Here is a 21304-nt window from a genome sequence, read left to right as displayed (position 1 = left end):
TCATCGTAGATGCTTTATCCAGAAGGCCTCATTTGCTTGCTATTGGGATAGTCATGGACGATTGGAGAGATTTGATCTTGGCAGAGTATGCCAAGGATAGTTGGGCATCTAGTGTTATTGAAGGAACTATTCAAGATAGTCGATACACTATTGTAAATGGTTTGATCGTCTACAAGGAAAGGATTTATTTAGTACCCGGGTCTGCTATGAAGCAGAAGATTTTGAGGGCATTTCATGATTCACCATTGGCAGGACATCTCAGATTCTTTAAGACATATCGGCAAGTGAGAGAGTGCTTCACTTGGAAAGGACTCAAAACAGAGGTGCTTCAGTTTGTTAGGGAGTGCCCAGTATGTCAGTAGAACAAACAGGAACATTCCTTTCCAGGTGGTTTACTACAGCCCCTACCCATACCAGAGAAGAAGTGGGATAGCATTTCCATGGATTTCATCACAGGCCTCCCGAAGGTATAGGGTCGGGATTGTATTTTTGTTGTGGTAGACAGATTGACAAAATTTGCACATTTCTTTGCAATTTCATCCACATATTCAGTAGTATAGACAGCAGAGCTATTCTTTCGAGAGGTATTTAGATTACATGGGATGCCATGGAACATAGTCAGTGACAAGGATAGTAGGTTTATGAGCCACTTTTGGCAAGAGTTGTTCAGGTTGTGTGGAACAGAGCTAACTCCGAGTACTAGTTACCACCCCCAAACTAATGGGCAGACAAAGATAGTGAATAAATGGGTTGAGGGGTACCTTCGAAACTACAATGCAGGAGAGCAAAAGGCTTGGGTGAAGTGGCTGCATCTAGTGGAGTACTACTATAATACCTCTTTCCATATGTCTATTCAAATGTCCCCTTTCATGGCACTGTATGGGTATGATGCTCCTAATTTTTTGGATTTGTTATTTGGGGACAATAGGGTGCCTAAGGGCAATGATATATTGCAGGAGTGTTAGGATATTATGCGATCCTTGAAGGAAAATTTGCAAAGGGCACAAAATCAGCAGAAGCAATATGCTGATTAGCATAGAGTTGAGAGATCTTTCGAGGTAGGAGACATGGTGTACCTCATGTTACAGTCGTATAGGCAGTCCTCTCTCAAGAGGAGTGGAGCAGAGAAATTGAAACCACACTACTATGGACCATTCAACGTAATCAGGAGAGTGGGTGAGGTAGCTTATGAGTTGAAACTGCCTGCAGATAGTAAAGTGCATAACGTGTTCCATGTGTCATGCCTTAAGAAGACATTGGGGCATAATTTGGTGCCTTCAGTAGTATTGCCACCTCTCGATGATGAGGGAAAGCTTATCTTGATTCCCGAGGCTATACTTGACTCCAGGGAGAGGGTGCTTCACAGGCGGACTATCAGGGACTACCTAGTAAAGTGGAGGAACCTACCAGTTGAGGATGCGACATAGGAGGCAGAGGAGATTATTTAGCATCCTGAGTTGAGATTGCTTGGGGACAAGCAATTTCAAGAGGGGCGGACTGTAATGTCCCCCACTTAGCTAGTTTGGAGGTATGTTGTCATTAGCCCATTTTTGTATGGTCCCGAGGGCTAACCAGGACTTCTAAAGGGATCCTGAGGTTATTTGGCCTAGTCAAATTTAATTACAGGCCAAACAGAGTTTGTTTGTTGGGTTTTTGAAAAGACTTACTATTTTTAGTAAGCCAATAAGGGGATGCAGTGCCTTCAATTTTCAGTGACAGGATGAGATGCATTTTTTTGGGCTCTTTTTGATGAGCTATTATATGTGGGATTTCAAGTTTATTTGGTATATTATTTTAATGTTTGAAGTTACAATGGTAAAGTGACTATTTAAATTAAATATTATAATGTTTCATAAAGTCACTTTATAAAAAGTCAAGGGTCTCCCTTTTGAGTACATACATGGACTTTGTAAAAAGAAAAAAAGAAGTAATATTAAAACTCATGTATTATCCCACATTGGCAAGACGGAAGCGTGGAGCAAGTGAGGAAGGGATTAAAAGAAAGAGGATAGCTCTCATTTAGGCATGCTTGGAAATATCAAAGAAATTGGGAAATTTGTTGGAGATTATGTCTCAATAGTTTGGAAGACGAAATCCCTTCAAGCTGGAAATCTTGATGCCATTGAAAGATATGGTCTTGAGATTCAACATAGTAGCAGTCCGAAAAAGTGGAACCGAAAAAGTGGGTACGAAAAAGCTGTCCGAAAAAAGCGGAACCAAAAAAGCAGGCTGAAAAAGCGAGGGCGAAAAAGCAAGCCGAAAAAGCAGTTCGAAAAAAGTGAAGTAGAAGGGGCAACATAGGAGAAAATTATTACAGCCATCTACAACCAAGTTCTTTGTTATGTATTGTTTTTTAGGGTGTTATAAGCTTTCAGCTGTAAGTGTGCATTATACCAGCATTATCATTTTGTAATCCATGTAAATGCCAAAGTCTTGGCCATATTTCATGAGCATTGTAATTTTCATTGCAATTAAGAAGATAATAGTTGCTGGTGCCATTTAAGCAATTTAATATCATTATTTATCAGCTAGTTAGTTTGCATACCAACTGTTTGTAAAAATGCCAGTTGGCCGTAGATGTTTATTTCTCATGCTTAGATCATATATATGCATTGAATATTGTCAAAATTAGTAGCACACTCATGTTATGTCATTGTGTAGTCCATTGTAGTCTTCTAGCACAAGATTTTCATTGATGCAAATTGAAGAAAAAGTCATTTGAAGCTAGCTAAAATACTATATCAGTCATATGTCCCTTGCATGTGAATTGTTTGATGAAATTCCTTGAGCTTTCATCAGCATTTTTTTGAGGGCAGATTAGAGGTGGGTTATTACACTTCTCCCCTGTTGCAGTAGCTATAGAACTTCTAGACCAGAAAAGAAGAACCCCTTCTCCTTTTAATCTTCTTCGTTAAATAGCATTCTGGAGACGTTCCTTTTGTTTAGGTAACTCCTTCTTGAAAGGTATCCCCTTCCTTTGCCTTGATAAAATCATTTTCAGTTATCTGAACCGATTGTGGAAATTATTCTTTCCTCACCTCCAAATTATCATCGGTTTACTTTATCTTTGCATGACGTTACACATCTTATTATTGAGGCAAGGAAAAGTATTAAGGATTATTATAATGTTTGATAAAACATTATAATATTACTTGTTTCTCCCTAAATTTTAATTCACGGGCACCTGCAGCTAACATGCTAAGTCATCGTTCAAAACTTATCTTTACCATGCTGTGATGATCAAAAAATCAAGAGGGAAAGCGAGTCCATTTGCACTGATTGGACCAACCATTCTTTAACAACTGTGGAACCTCCAAGCTTTCTTTTATCCTCAAAACTGCAACCATTCTTACTAGATTTGTAATGTCATGAACAATAGAACCCACAACTAATGCAGCTACAGCTGTTGCAGCTCTTGTGGCTCTTCCCAGGCGTAAAAGCTGAAGCTATGGAGCACAAAGCTTCTATTGCAAGTGTCATTTCAAAAAACAACCAGTTTTAATGTTCACCAACGGCCTCTTTCAAAAATTTAAGGCAATGTATATGAATTTGTATAGCTCGACAAGCACATTTCATCAAAAATGAATGCAGAATAGAAGATGAACCTGAATATGCACTACTTGCAGCAAAATCAAGCATGTTTACAGTGGCTTGACCTATATTACTAACGACTGCTGCAACAACAGCAACCACAACAGATGCATCACCTAGTGGACTACCACCTCCAATTTGCCGAAAGTATTCAACCATGTGTATAGTTGGATTTTCAGAGGTCTGTAACAACTGCCATACATATACCCTGCCTAATCCAAAAATCTCAATGTTTGTGGTTTTTTTACACATCGGCACTTGCATACCACTCCCAGGAATATGTATTACCTTTCCCTTGTTTTCTCATGGACATATTGCCAACTACTTCGCATGCATTAGGTGCACATACTCTAGTTTGCCTTAACCATATCAAATTTTGAATACTCGAGACTAATGCTCTTTTGCCAAGCATTATATTCTCCTTGGCACACCATGATACCGATGCTTATCATGTCTTTTATCTTCTCTTCACCAGGGGTTTCCTGGAATGGCGGGCCAGAAACTTGTTTAGATGAGTGCTTATGAATTGTGCATTCTGTCAAACATTCTGCGTGCAATTGAAGTAAGCTTCCATTTATCAGGCCTCATGAGAAATCGATCCTATTGCTTCTATCGAGTTCGGCTTCTCCTTCATTAACATTCATTGCTTTTCTACTTCATTCTTATGTAGTATGGGAGATTTGATTCTTAGTAAACCTATAAAAAAAACTCGGCAACAATCGGAAATAGAAGATGTTTCATCTTGGCATGGTGGACATAGTCTCTATTTTGGCGTGGCCTCCAGAATTATATATCAACAACACTTTATATTTTTGCACTTAGAAATAACATCTCTCAAGGATTGTGTTCTTTGTTTGAGTTGGCTTGAATGGTATGGATGACAATTTTCTCCAACCCAGACACCACATGATGGTAGCCGAGCATATTGGAGGTGACTTTACGAGATGCTGATAAAGGTCAAGCTCAAAACTACGCATGCAAGATGTTATTAATTGTAACATTATTGCACTCCATGCAACCTGACACATCACTTGTAGTTTGTATCACTTATTATTACTTGCGACTCTTTCAATGTGCCTATGATTTGCATGTGGCCTTCATACTATAACTTTTACTAAGAAATCCCAAGCTCAAGCATTGACACTTCATGTGCATGTTGGAGATTACAAACTCAGGGAGGTGCATATGATTGTTTCCATTTACCTCTCAGAAGGCTTATATCACTGTTATGCACACACATTAAATCTATGCCTTATTTTTACTCTCCATACTTTACATAATTGCCCCGAGTATGATTTTGATTATCCATATTTGGGACTTGGTAAGTCTTTACTAGACTTTCTACACAATACATTATTTGATGATGAGTCCACTATATATGAATCCACTTGGTCTCCCTTGTTCTATTAGATGTTCCCCAAATTGATTTACCTGGACTAAAACCCATGCTAGCAATAACATGAAGTATTCTATTTGTGCTTCAACTGTGACTCTAGTGTTTATCCTTACTGACTTTGTCATAACATAAATTACCATGAGTCCCATTGCGTTATCTTTGACTTTTAACCATGTCTCTATCCATACCAATTTCTTCTTTTATAACAGGCAGAATATTCTAACTAGATGCATGCTTCATAGTTAGATTGTAAGCAATCCTAGATAGTGGTTGCGACCTTCAAATTGAGCCATGTCATATGCAATACTTACTTTGTATGAATTGGTTTTTTGAATCTACACTTCAAGATATTGCAAGGTCGATCACAAAGTTGGAAATTTGAGCCTTGATTCTGCTAACCTGAACTTGAAGTCGAAGTTGAACTTAAAGTTCTGAACCTGATGGTTCAAGTTAAACATTTCCTCACAATACTATCTTTTTCACAAGTGACAATTTATAAATCTTTTTTAGCAATTAAAACCAACCAAAATTTCCTCTATGGAGCTGACTTGAAAGTTTAGAATGTGGGTGCTAAAAGCATGGTAACAATTGGCTCTAATTGGGGATGTGGACCGTAAGGGACACAAAGAATCCAACAATCTTTGGTTGAGACCAGTGCCTTATCCATTGGGCAACAGAGTCATATAGTGATAAAGAATCTTGGGACTATTTTTAGAGAAGAAAACAGGGCAGGGAATACACTACCAACACCAAAAAAGAAAACTAAACCTAGGCACAACAAAAAATTTATGTACAAAGGATAGGGCAAGTAGCCCATACCTCCAAAGATGGATTTGACTAGTCATGTGAATCCATTGACAGGCTATGAAAAGTATTTACCAGTGTGGAAGAAAGGTTGATATATTAGATGTACCATTCCAAACAGATAATTAATGACTACTGCAAGGAGAGATTTAACCACAATATGTTGCACCAACTTAGGAATCTCTTCATATCCAAAAAAACAACTTTCATCACAAAATTCAAGTTGTATTATCCCTGTTGGAACCTTTAAATCAAAACCTGAGGCTAGGCTTGCTGAAAATCTACCTCTTATAAGTCCATCAGCAATTTTATGTTTAAAATAGAATGCCTCCAAACCTTGAGGCTGAAACCATTTCTTCTGAGTTAGTGTGGAATCAAATAGGAAGACCTCATATTCTGCCTCCTCCTCAAACTCAAAAACATTAGGCTTTAGATTATCACTCAATACATTCTGATCAACACCAGGCCAAACAAAGGAAGCATTTGGATCTTTTAAAGAAATTGAAGGGATCAAAGTTAAATTATTCTTTACCTCAACCAAACTCGAATGGTCTTTATTAGACACTCCTATGTCAATTTCCTCAATCAACCATGAATGATTCCTTGAGGGAACTTCTTGTTGGCTGTTATGTTGTGGATTAACTGTCGCTTCCTTGTTTTGCTAGTGTATGAGCTTGCTACTAGAATTTTTGAGACAACCTCCTTCCTGCTCTTTTCCATCATGTATAAGATCATAGGGTACAAAGAGAGGATTATCTTTAATTGTAAAATCTTCAATGAATTCAGCAGGTAAGTATAATGCATTCACACTACCCCAAACAATCTCACCATCATCATTTTGGGATTGATTCCCTACTGTTGTCATATGAACCATATCTTTGTCTTGGCACACACAAGAACAATAAGAATTCAGAATCTCTTTTTGAATATTAGAAGCTGAACTATCCTTAGGACATATAGATAAGAGTAATGGTTTTTCAAGACTACTTTCACTGACCATAGGATCAAACCTAGTAGAAAAAACCTCTTCTCGCTGCATGTGATTAAAATATTCATTAGGTGAAAATAAAGGTTGGCAATCGTAAGTTTTTAACTCTTTATCATCACTTAACAACAACTCTTCTATGACATGAGGCTCTTCCTGAAAATGCAGCTCCTCTTGTTGACTTTGTTGCTGATCTTCCTTTTGCTGCTGATCAAAACTCCATGGCATTGATGATTCAAACATTATTTTTGAAACACTTGGATCTTCTGAGACCAAGGGGTGAGAGAACAAGTGTTCTTTAATCTCTGATTCTTCTCTTGATATCTTTGTAGCAACTAGAATTTTTTTATCAAGCTTTTTGAGATCATTGAATCTTTGGTACACACAATCTAGTAGTATGGAGGATCAACGATCCTCAAAAGAATTCAGCTTGCTCTTTTTAGCTTCACAGATGCTCCCTATGAAGGCATTCCACAAATACTGGAGCATCGGGTCTTTCTCAAAATTTATCTCATTAATAGTAGGTATCTTTCGAGGTTTCTTTTTTAATCCCATTTCTTGATCACTCATGACTGTATAGTTGCAAGAAATATAACCTGATGAAATCACTGGAGCTTCTTCCTCCACAACTTCCAATTCTTTCTCGAGCTGCAACACTTTTCTCTTGCATGCTTCCAAATCTTTGACCTTGTGAAATCTGTGACATAAACTCATCCACAGTAAGGCAGAGTTATGGTCATCTTCAAGACTTATCTTCAGTTTCACAGCCTTTGAAATGCTTTGTTTATAATGTTCCCAGAAATCTTGTAGAACCTTATCATTCATTTGAAGGATCTCTGGGATGGTGGGGTCTGGTCTTTTTCCCATTGTTATAACTCTCTAGGATTTGCAAGGAGAATCAACAGAGTCACCACTTTATCAGAGTCGCCAATCTCCTGTATGTGGAGATATACATATAAACTGAGGAAACAATTATTCAACACTGATCTTCTCATTCAATTCCCATACAGAGTCCTCAAAAACTATTAGTAAATAGTTTTGTCCTTCGAATAAAGATGCAAACAATGACTCAATATGTTTCAAAAGAAGAACAAAATGCACTAACGATTGGATAGATTATCGTTTTATTGATAATCTTCCTTTGAAATGAGAGGTACAACTCCCTCATTAAAGATATTCAATGAATGTGATATCTAGCTATGTCTTTAACCTGAAGACACGAAGGGTTTTTCAGACATTAATCCATCAATATGGAATAAATGTGATTAAGAGATTGCTAAACTAGAAATGAATGAAAAACTAGTCAACAGCGACCACCCTTAAACATCACACACTAAGGGAAGAATTAAGCTTGGAAAAAAAAAGTCAACTTTGACTATTTAACACTTTTGGTCTAGGAATTAAGCTTAGTGTGTGATGTTTAAGCCATTCTGTAAACAGCCACAGGACTATCTACCACGTTTCCATATTACAGGGAAAAATGAGAGAGAGAAAGCTGCAAATATGTTTATGCAAAAGCGTGAATACATAACCTCAAGACTACATATATCACAATCAACATAGTTATAAAGGACTGCATCTAAAATAGAAATAAAAGGATTCATAATCCTTTTAGATCAAAAATATAAATGTATGTGACTTCAGAATCAAACATACTTATATCTCTCTTTATTCCAAAAACATGATAAAACAACAGTAGTATTGTCTAATCCCCTTATCACAGTCAATCTGCATACAATAAAATTGCTTCCCCTGTTACCAAACCAGAACTGTCTTCTCCCTTGTTGCAGCAGCTGTAGAACTTCTAGACTAGAAAAGAAGAACCCCTTCTCCTTTTAATCTTCTCCGTTAAATAGCATTCTGGAGACATTCCTTTTGTTTAGGTAACTCCTTCTTGAAAGGTATCCCCTTCCTTTGCCTTGATAAAATCTTTTTCAGTTATCCGAACCGATTGTGGAAATTATTCTTTCCTCACCTCCAAATTATCATCGGTTTAGTTTATCTTTGCATGATGTTACACATCTTATTATTGAGGCAAGGAAAAGTATTAAGGATTATTATAATGTTTGATAAAACATTATAATATTACTTATTTCTCCCTAAATTTTAATTCACGGGCACCTGCGGCTAACATGCCGAGTCATTGTTCAAAACTTATCTTTACCATGCTGTGATGATCAAAAAATCAAGAGGGAAAGTGAGTCCATTTGCACTGATTGGACCGACCATTCTTTAACAACTGTGGAACCTCCAGGCCTTTTTAAATCCTCAAAACTGCTACCATTCTTACTAGATTTGTAATGCCATGAACAATAGAACCCGCAACTAATGCAGCTACAGCTGTTGCAACTCTTGTGGCTCTTCCCAGGTGCAAAAGCTGAAGCTATGGAGCACAAAGCTTCTGTTGCAAGTGTCATTTCAAAAAAAGCCCGATTTTGATGTTCACCAATGGCCTCTTTCAACAATTTAAGGCATGTATATTAATTTGTATAGCTCGACGAGCACATTTCATCGAAAATGAATGCAGAATAGAAGATGAACCTGAATATGCACTACTTGCAGCAGAATCAAGCATGTTTACAATGACTTGACCTATATTACTAACGACTGCTGCAACAACAGCAACCACAACAAATGCATCACCTAGTGGACTACCACCTCCAGTTTGCCAAAAGTATTTGACCATGTGTATAGTTGGATTTTTGGAGGTATGTAACAACTGCCATACATATACCCTGCCTAATCCAAAAATCTCAATGTTTGTGGTTTTTTTACACATCGGCACTTACATGCCGCTCCCAAGAATATGTATTACCTTTCCCTTGTTTTCTCACGGGCATATTGCCAACTACTTTACATGCATTAGATGCACATACTCTAGTTTTCCTTAACCATATCAAATTTTGAATACTCGAGACTAATGCTCTTTTGCCAAGCATTATATTCTCCTTGGCACACCACGATACCGATGCTTATCGTGTCTTTTATCTTCTCTTCACCGAGGGTTTCATGGAATGGCGGGCCAGAAACTTGTTTAGATGAGTGCTTATGAATTGTGCATTCTGTCAAACATTTTGCGTGCAATTGAAGTAAGCTTCCATTTATCAGGCCTCATGAGAAATCGATCTTGTTGCTTCTATCAAGTTCGGCTTCTACTTCATTAACATTCATTTCTTTTCTACTTCATTCTTATGCAGTATGGGAGATTTGATTCTTAGTAAACCTGTAAAAAAAACTCTGCAACAATCGAAAATAGAAGATCTTTCATCTTGGCATGGTGGACATAGTCTCTGTTTTGGCGTGGTCTCCAGAATTATATATCAACAACACTTTATATTTTTGCACTTAGAAATAACCTCTTTCGAGGATTGTGTTCTCTATTTGAGTCAGCTTGAATGGTATGGATGACAGTTTTCTCCAACCCAGACACTGCATGATGGTAGCTGAGCATATTGGAGCTGACATTACGAGATGCCGATAAAGGTCAAGCTCAAAACTACGCATGCAGGATGTTATTAATTGTAACATTATTGCACTCCATGCAACCCGACACATCACTTGTAGTTTGTATCACTTATTATTACTTGTGACTCTTTCAATGTGCCTATGATTTGTATGTGGCCTTCATACTGTAACTTTTACTAAGAAATCCCAAGCTCAAGCATTGACACTTCATGTGCATGTTGGAGATTACAAACTCGAGGAGGTGCATATGATTGTTTCCATTTACCTCTCAGAAGGCTTATATCACTATCGTGCACACACATTAAATCTGTGCCTTGTTTTTACTCTCCATACTTTACATAATTGCCCCAAGTATGATTTTGATTATCCATATTTGGGACTTGGTAAGTCTTTACTAGACTTTCTACACAATACATTATTTGATGATGAGTCCACTATATATGAATCCACTCAGTCTCCCTTGTTCTATTAGATGTTTCCCAAATTGATTTACTTGGACTAAAACCTGTGCTAGCAATAACATGAAGTATTCTATTTGTGCTTCAACTGTGACTCTAGTGTTTATCCTTACTGACTTCGCCATAACATAAATTACCATGAGTCCCATTGCACTATCTCTGATTTTTAACCATGTCTCTGTCCATACCAATTTCTTCTTTTATAACAGGCAGAATATTCTAACTAGATGCATGCTTCATAGTTAGATTATAAGCAATCCTGGATAGTGGCTGAGACCTTCAAATTGAGCCATGTCATATGCAATACTTACTTTGTATGAATTTGTTTTTTGAATCTACACTTCAAGATATCGCAAGGTTGATCACAAAGTTGGAAATTTGAGCCTTGATTCTGCTAACCTGAACTTGAAGTCGAAGTTGAACTTAAAGTTCTGAACCTGATGGTTCAAGTTAAACATATCCTCACAACACTATCTTTTTCACAAGTGACAATTTATAAATCTTTGTTAGCAATTAAAACCAACCAAAATTTCCTCTATAGAGCTGACTTGCAAGTTTAGAATGTGGGTGCTAAAAGCATGGTAACACATATCATATCAAATTTAAATATTTTATGAAAAATAAGTTATCTCTTTAAAGGGAAATAATTTTGTATACCATCTAACGCAATGAGAGAGAATATCATCAGATAATTTCATACTAGTGGGTTGATTGGACATTGGGAAGCACAAGACAATTACATTAGCAGAAGACAAGTAAACTACTGGTCAAAGATGAAATGTGAGATTTTAAAAAAGATAATTAAATTGATGCAAATAGAGTGAGAAGATATGATTAAATACATGTGCAATAATTCATAGTCTTATAGTGGAATTGGTTGAAGAAGTCATGTTCATGGATACATTAAAGAATTTGGTTTTTTAAAGACACAAATTGTACAAATATAGAATGCACACAAGTTTCATTAGGGGAATCAAGGGAGCTCATGAGATAAGGATGCATTCAATGAGCTAACATGTTGGTGGAAATGTGCATAAAATAAGACAATAATGAAAAAGCTTTTCTAGCTATCATTCACCATCAAATTTTATGGGTTCAAAAAGCTTCATATATTTTCCAACATTTGTATGCATTGTCAAGATTTTCATTAATAAGTAGGAGATATTTTTCCACAAGTCAAATTGTGATATTTCTATCAATATATAAATGTGTAGTTTTTGAGCCAAACTCACTGACTTATGTTTCATAACTAGTGACTCACATGAATCTATCTCTCATGATAATAAATGAAACACTTAACACTCATTGGATATAGATGATGCTCACAGAGGTGAAGCACTGAGACTTCCCAAGAGGTCATCCATCCCAGTACTACTCCAACTCGAGTGTGCTTAACTATAGAGTTTCCTCCATGGTTAAACCCACTCTTCTTGCAACCCCATTTGCATAACCTTCACCAAGTGTTGTGTCTTATGGAACATTTATTAGAAAGCCCCTTGAGCTCATCAATTGATAAGTAGGAGATATTTTTCCACAGCAAGTCAATTTGTGATACTCCTATCAAGATTTAACTATGTAGTTTTTGAGTCAAACTCATTGACTCACACTTCATGAGTAGTGATTCACATGAATCCATCTCTCGTGATAATAAATGGAACACATAACACTCATTGGATCTAGGTGATGCTCATAGAGGTGAAGAACTGAGACTTCTTGAGCCTTTCATTGATTAGAAGAATTGTGAACCATAAATGTCAAAATTTGCATTGAGAAGAAAATGATAGCTCATTATGACAAAATAAAAGTAAATCTTTATCTTACATTGGAAGCCATGGTTGTAGAAAATATTATCATTAAATCAAAACACATTTTTTACTCTAACTATTTAGTGTATATAAGCCAATAAGAAAAGAGGGAAACAAAGGAGTTCTTTAAAATTATGAAAAAAAAAGTGAAAAGTTGTCAACTATAGAATCTTTTTGTTCAAATTTTTAAATTTGTTACTATTATTATTTAAACTAATAAAAAAATGAATATGTATGGGTGCAAAAGTATTCCTGCCTATGACATGAACTAAAAATATCATAACTAAATAGTTTTAATATTCAAAATGATGCAAGAGCATCAAGAGCATAGTAAGGCACTAAGAAACATCTTGGTCAAAGTTGAACGTAATAAGGCTTATGTAGGGACATTTTATTGTTTTTGAGGTTTTATAAGTCTATGATGTTCATTTGAAGTAAGTTGTAAGGCATTCTATGCCATTTTCCTCGCAAAGACCTATATGGTCCGTATTAAGTCAATTATGGTCAACTATGGTCAAACATGTTAAAATGATCAATAAAGGTTGAAATTGATTTAAGAAGTTTTTTTTCTTCCCTTTAAAAATGTTTTTAATGTCCTAGATTAAGTTCACATTGTTTTGTCATGTTTTGATAAAAGATGCAAACTCGCAAGAAAGTTGTCAAAAAAGTGGTTGATGATAGTTTAGGAGTTCATGTTTGATTCTAACCAAGAAAATGAATCTATATAATTTGTATTCATTAGGAATAATCCATATAGGCAGGTAGACATGAAGATCATTGAATAAACAAATTGAAGATTGACTCATGTTTTTATGCCCTTTCCTTGCAACTATCCCACTTTTTGGTTGGTATTTTGATTGATTTGGTGCCAACATATATTGAAAGTTATAATAAATTATTATTTTTCTCTAGTTTAGACTTGATTTGAAGATCAACCACTGCATATGCAGTAAGTTTGATCTCATTCTTTAAACATTGTTTTGAAACCCTCCTTTATAAGGGTTTCTAGACTAAATGATCCATTTCTCATCGCTGAACCATTGGAAAATTTAATTCCTTGGCATTTATTATTCCTATGAATAAGATTTCAAATGACATATATTTTGGATTGAATGGTTCTATTTACCAGGGCTATCATGTAGTTTTGGATGAGCGTGATAATAATTTTTTATTTTTTGATCAATCACACATAAGTTAGATGACTCCAAATGTTGGAAGCAATGAAATGAAGCATAACAAACATAACTGATCCTTCTAACTACATAGAAAAGATCAATTATAGTTCCTTGACCTAGGATTTTGGATCCATGATCTAAAGTTGCCAAGATTGTATAGTCAATGCTAGGCATATTTTCTTTGTCATCAATTATTTTAGAGGTTATGGCTTTTGATGTTTTATGCTAAAAAAGACATTACCAAAAGTATTGGCGAGGTTGCAATATTATATTCCATTTCATGCCTTTGTAATGTGAGTTTAGTGCCTCTATCATTTTTTCCTTCTTTGTTAGAAGTTTACCTTTTCTTGTAAACCATTCAAGACACACTTTACATTAATACCCTATGTATGAAGCCCATCCTAAGGTGTACTGAAGAAAGATCAAAGTCTGTGAATTCTTGTCCACGTAATACATAATGGAAGTCTAGGTTTCGTTGATATTTTGCAGTGATGATTCCTAGTCTAAGATTCCATGTGTCAAGGTATTATGTGTTGTCAAGATTCAAGATGGTTTATTTCCATTGATCAAGTGGTGTTATGTCTATCATAAATATAGTGTGCCCATACTGTGATCAAACAATTAACTTCTAAACTTATAATCCCTTGTTGATAAGGACAAATGTCAATTAAGTTACATAATTAGGTCAGTGACAATGATAATGAAGTCCATTTAATAATAATAGAACCTATGAAATGTTTGAATCATTGAAGATGTTGTCAAAACTTGTTTGTAGCCTCATGCAAGTTAGGATGATGGGATAACGGTTTATGGTTGAATGGGTTGTTGAAGGGTTGGTATTGTGAGAATATGATTAGTTATTGAAAAAGTGGATAGCAAATGATCCTAGTTTTGATTGTGGTTCACTCAATATATGAGTTGTTTATCCTTGAAGCATTGCATGGTCGGAGATGATAAAAGTTGTTCCATTGAATAAGTCAAACTTGTGAACAATAAAGTGAAGGGAAATGGATTTGACAATGAGTTGTGGCTAGGAAGTGGATCCTTGAAAAGTCCATATAAATTGTGGAGTCTATGTTACATTAGCATGTGCCTTGAGTTGTAAGAGGTTATGAAAGTTGACATTAATGAAGAATGGTCAAGGTGGAAATCTTGTTAGATGCCTCATTTATGGGATTAGGAACCTTGAATGGAGTTTGGGTCATTTAGTACCCTAGGAGTTGGTATTTATTGGACGCTTTGCTTTATAATACATGAATAACATAAAGCATTTTGAAAGCAAATAGATTTAAAAGTAAACCATGCTCTTTCAAGCATTTGTCCTTGATTGGTGGCAACATGGATGGTAGATGTCATCAACAAACTATCACCACAAGTGTCAATAGTTACTCTAGCGAAAAAGTTAACAAGTGATCAAATGCATTTTATTCTCTATTACCAAAGACTAGTTGTCATGCTTGATTTTGTATGGTGCATCACCATGCATAACATGTTATGCATTTTGGTATCAACACATCATTTTTTTCGTCAAGATGGTCATGTCCTCTAAATCTACCTATGAAAAGCTAAGAGACTAGATAGATTTCTAGGAAGGTACAATCTATGTGCCTATCAATCTACCTAGAAGTGATGGGACCGATCTTTTTCCAATGAAACCAAAAGAAACTCTAGATCTAAGAAATTACCTTGCTTTAACAATGTTGTTTACCTTCTTGAAAATGATGTTTAAATTTGAAATATTTATATAAAAACATTGAGAATAACTAAAATTCATAAATGTTTACATCACCAAGGACATTATTTCTTCCAAACGTTCATAAACACTAAAACAAAACCAATTCTTCCATTATTGTCACTATCATGAGTAAAGTTCCTCCATTATTGAATTTACCATAGGCGAAGACAAACTGAACAATGTGCATGGAAGCAAGCGAGAAAGAAAGAACAAATGAATTAAAAAATAAATAACTTTAAATAGTGTTTACCAGATCAGACACAGTCCATAGGATTCTCAAACAATACAGCCCCACATTACGGTCATATATATAAATGCATTTAAGTAGCCTTGACATAACATTTGGCTTCCTCTTATTCGATTGAGTACGGCGTGATTGGTACGTGTCACATTCAGGATAGTCATGACCCTTCACGTACTTGTCATTCACGTGGGACGGTCGAGAGAGGACAGTTGTACACAATCTGCACCGTCCGATCAAAATGGAACGAAAAAATCTCCACCTTCAGATGAAAGCATCCGTTTTAGACGGCGCGTTATTCGGGCCGTTGATTTCGCCGACGCTTCTATAAATACTAGGGCTAGCAGTAGTTATAGCTTCATTGCGTCGTTTACGGACTACCTAATATACCGATATCTTTGCGTTTTCTATTTCCTTTCCTTTACGTTTTATTTCATTTCATTTCTAGTTTTTATCTTCTGATTTTTCAGATAGTTTCTTACCATGTTCGTTTGCAGCAGATTTGTGATGTGGCGGTGTTGTACCGGCCGTTCGATCTGTCCGTCGATCAGATCGCCGCGCGCTGGGGTTTGTCATCATTGAAGGCCTGAAATTCAATTTCTGAAATGTCTTCTTTTGCTGGAAGATTTTGTATCAGTATGTCCGGGATCAGATCTATAGATCAGATCCGTTTGTAAGTGTAGGTTAACTTAGTAAATTTGCTCTGTAAATTAGGCCGAGTATAAGCGAGGGTTTGTGTGAAGCTTTGTATGAAGACCCTGCTTTTGCGGGTGCGCTTGCGAGCGGGTCTCGAAACTAAATAACAACCGTGATATTTTGGCATGGGAGGACCGTCCAGGACGGTTTACCCTGACGGTACCTTCTCTTTTGTGTGTTTTCTTTACGTTCTCTAACTATTTTTCCAATAATTTAAGATTAAGATCCAAAAGAAACGGAAAGGAAGCAGAGATCGGAATGGAAATTGCTAAGCTAGAGGTGCAGAGGCGTTGCCGACAAACGTAACGGACAGCGGCGAAGAACTCTCTTTATTGAGCTATCTTAGTGTATTTTTCTTCCTGACATTTTCAGTTTCCCCTACGTCATGATTTTCACAAATCCTGAACCGGACTAATCCATGCGTGACAGTTTCACCCTATGACTTTTCACGAATTCTGAACCGGACTAATCCTTGCGTGACAGTTGCACCCTATGATTTGCTGAAATTTACAGGAAAGCCACCTGTGCACTTTGCTGCCGATGGATAGCAACTGATTGGACAAATATTTTGGACTTATTGATGAAATTAAAGATTCTAAAGCAAATATTTTGTGGTTTTCATAATTTTCAAAATAGTTAATACATGCAAGATATTTCTCGAATCAGTGGATTCCATCTGTCCGTTACCAATGCGCTTATCATTCAAGCGAAATAATAAAGAGCGGAGAAATGCTTAGTTTTCTTGTCAGATTTCTTGTACGGGGCTATGTAAATCCGCTGCAAACTCATTCTAGAATGAACTCCGCGCTACGAGAAGTGAATCTACACCTTACATGTCTGCAAAATGAGAAAAGTGGAACAAATGAAAAAGCTTTAATCTTGTGCAGACATCATTAATGGAGACACTTATCAGCCTGGAAAAACTGCTTGGATTCAACTCCATTTACAGGCTGGAATAATTTCCAAGAATATTTTTGAAGGTAAAATCATTAAAGGCTTTCTTAGAACTCGATAGAATGTCATACTGATTTGGTACGCATCCCCACTCAAATAAAGCCGCCTCTCCTAAGCCTTTTTAATCATAATGCGAAAGAGAAGAACTTATAAATGATTTTTAAAAGGTATAAAAGTAAATTTCATATCAGAAAATTTTGTTTTAAAAACTGTGGACATGTATCGGAAGGATTTCTTAGAAGATCAACGGTTAAAAAGTGCTGGTATTATATTATTTTCCTTGCAAAACTCGAGACAGTGCTTGACTGGAACTTCCAAATGGATGTGAAAAATTCTTCCTTTTCACGTCGGCCGAGTGAGGAAGGATTGGACTAGGTCTCTTCTGCGGGATTTTAACTCTTTAGACTCTTTAGAGAAGTTGTTATGTGGCATTTTCGTGATTGCGACATAACTATAAATAATTAAAATAATTAATTACAACAAATGATAATTAACTTTAATTACAGTCTATAATAATTAATTTCGATATCAGCCCTTATAAATTTTTTAAAATATAAATTATTATGACATTGAACTGTTCATATACAAATCACACCCTCTTTAATCATAGAGGACAAAAGCATACTCTTTATTTGTAAAGAATATAAATTTACTCGACCACACTTACTTTAACTCAAACTTGTGGAAATTGGAAAGCTAGATTTAAATTTATTCTTCTGAACGTTGTTGAAAACATAACACTTCACAAAGCCAACAATGAAACGATAGATGCCCATGTGATTGCTTATTCTTTTGAGGATAATGGCAAATGTGGATGGATCCAAACATCTACATAAACATTGATATGGTTGATAAACATGAAATATCATGTCATGTACATTTCGCTTTACACCTTAAAGCGAACGAGGGGATTTCTCTTTTCTTACCCCATAGAGAGAGTAATCGTGGACCTTGTTAAGGAATTGTTTGGTAGCCGGTTTGGTTCACCCTTTGATGGTGGTTTGGTTCACCCTTTGATGTTGATTTGGTGCTTCTCTTTAGGTGTGTGTTGTCCCTAGATCAAATTCTACTTCTTCAAGGTCTAATAAAATAGAAGGTGCTTGGTGCAATGTGGCTTTCAATCTAATTTAAGTGTTATTTCCTTCTATGGAATCCTCCTTTGACTTAGTTTTACCTTAGCATGTGGTTGTTTTGTTGGGAAGAATGGTTGAACTACAAGTTGATAAGTTGATAAAAGGATTTTTAAAATTATTTTTAATAGTGTATACTTTTTATTTAAGTAAGCCCCATTACATTCAAGCTCATCTTCTTCTTTGAGATAGATATCTAAATGGTTTGATATAGGTTGTTGAATAGTTACTATCTCAATGTGTCTTTGCTTTATTGACACTAGTCTACATTTCTCTATTTTGGAATGAGATGTAAAGGAATCAATAGTACTTGAGTTAAACAAAATAGAGAGAGATATACATTGGATAAGACTTGAAGTTTTTACAATTGCACCTTAGTGTTCTACCTGGTGCTTCACTATAACAAATATTTTATGAGATTTACCAACATCTCATACTATAGGCTTTGAAGTTGTGGGTCTCTGTCCTAAAAATTGCTAGGCATGCAGAGGGCAATTGACTATGATATGACAAACTTAACCATAAGAAAAACAATTAGTGTCTCTATAAAATCTGAGTAACTACCTTGACTACCTTGACTAGCCAATGAATGTATGTTATGTGTGAGGTGACTGAGTCGGTTTCTCTTGTTGCGCTAGTTGTTAGAAAAGTTCTTAGAATGTGAACCATTTCCTTGCCTTGGAGAAAAGAACATTTTGTGTTATTGATTTTGCCTTTGATTATTTAGGAAGAAAGAACAATTCTTCTTACAATTGCACGTTGACTTATTTTGATTGGCCCTAGATCTTGAAGGTGCACACCCTCTAGTTGGAGAACCCAACTAACCACCATAGCCTAAGGCTATATTTTCTTTCACCTATGGAGCTATAGTAATCGTCTGTTTGAGGGTCTGAAGATGAAACAACTTAACTCCTCCAACGATTTGGCTACTAAGCTCTTTGATGAAATGTTGAACTATCAAGGGTGAGTCATCACTATATCTTGTACATGGCTTGAGCTCAAAGAACTTCTAATCATAATCTTGCACAGTCATATTAGTAAGCTATTGTAGATTATGGAACTCATCTTCTCATTGTTGGAGCCATTGATTGGATTAGAAGTGTTCTAAAAAAATCTTGAGAAACAACTCCCAAGTAGTAGTCTACATAGAGAGTCTAAGTTTCTCTTGTTCTATCTTCCGCCAATTTGCTACAAAATGTTCCAAATCCAACAACCTTAGAAGAAGGAATTTATAAATTGATAGAGAAAGTACTAACTTTGGACAAATGAAAGACCTTTGAAGAGTAAATCATATTCCCTTCAATGGTCTTGGTACTGGTTATAATGTAGAAAATTGGCTCATTGCCTTGAAATAATGCATTCCAATGTAGGAGTTCAATACCAATGTTAAGGAAAGTCTTCATCATGAATTTGGATCAATTTATAGAAAATTGGTGGAGAATAGAGGAGGAGAAGCGTCAACTCTCTATGCAAACTGTCACTTGATAGTTTTTTCTTGAGAATTTTTAAGAACACTTATTGTCCGATTAGTGGCTCAAGTAATGTGCAGATGAGTTTGACAATTTGCAACAACTTATTATGAGTGTACATGAATATAAGTGTAAATTCTTTAAGCTCAAGCCATATAAAAGTTACAATGATGACTCACCCTTGATGATTCAACATTTCATCAAAGGGCTTAGTAACCATATAAATAGGGGAGTCAATATGTTTTAGCATAAAACCCTCATGGAGGCAGATGCTAAAGACACGCTAGTGGAAGAAAATATAGCCTTGGGTTATTGTGGCCAGTTAGGTGTTCTAACTAGTGGGTTTGCACATTTAGGATCTAGGGCCAAAAAGAATCAATCAAAAAGTGATGGTAAGAAGACCCATGCTTAAGCACTATAATAACATTGTAGGTCTTCCTATTTTTGGGCCACTGAGCTATTCAAATATATGTGAAAGGGAAAGAGGGGAATTTCCAAATACAATTCCACTTATGATCCAAATTAGATTAGCTAGGACCCAAAGGAAGAAGGGTGGTAATAGTAAATTCAAATTATAAAGGGGAATACAACAAAAGGAAAGTACTATTTGATCCTTGATAGGATGACAAGAATTTGAAATTGAACTAATTGCTTAAATAATGTAGATGTAGATGCTATGTGAACACAATTAGCTCAATGAAGATATAAATCTAGGGTAAAGATATGTAAGGAAATAAAATATGAAAGACTCGCCTTGAAATGTGTAGAGGAAGATGTATTTTAGTTCCAAAACTCACAAATCTAAACTATTTCTAAATATTCATCCACGAATCTCAGAATAAAATGATGAACATAACAAAACCCAGAAATCTCCTCAAAAGAAAATCTTTCTCAAACTATAACTTTTTTGTTACTCGGAAATCATTGTGTTCTTCAGCTTGTTCATCACTGTATAACTCAACAATCACTATACTGTCTCACTTAGCATCAACATGCTCACTCGGCCAATACTACACTTAGTTGTAACTATGCTTCTTCACATATTTTTTGGGAAATAATTAGCACTCAGCTTCAACTTTATTGTTCAACTTCTACTTAAGTTTCTTAATCTTTTGCTTTGACTCCATTAATAGTGCAATACTAATACTTAGTCAAGTGTAACCTTTTGACTTGTTTGAACTCTTAGCTTCATTCAACTATCTTCTACACTTCATGTATTGATTGAAAAACACACTATCTTGTTAAGTACTAACTTATAAAGTGGACCATTGTATTTCCATGATACATAAAAAATTTCAACTCAACCTTTCACTAGGTCATCTCATGTTCTCTTCTTTTCAAATCCTCTTCATAAATCAAATGATATGCCACTCTACACTATTAGTAAATGTCTCTCTAAT

The sequence above is a fragment of the Cupressus sempervirens genome, chromosome 6 (genome assembly GCF_028749045.1).
Source record: "Cupressus sempervirens isolate cs-2001-9-10 chromosome 6, ASM2874904v1, whole genome shotgun sequence".
Lineage (NCBI taxonomy): Eukaryota > Viridiplantae > Streptophyta > Pinopsida > Cupressales > Cupressaceae > Cupressus > Cupressus sempervirens.
This window is presented reverse-complemented; position numbering follows the sequence as displayed.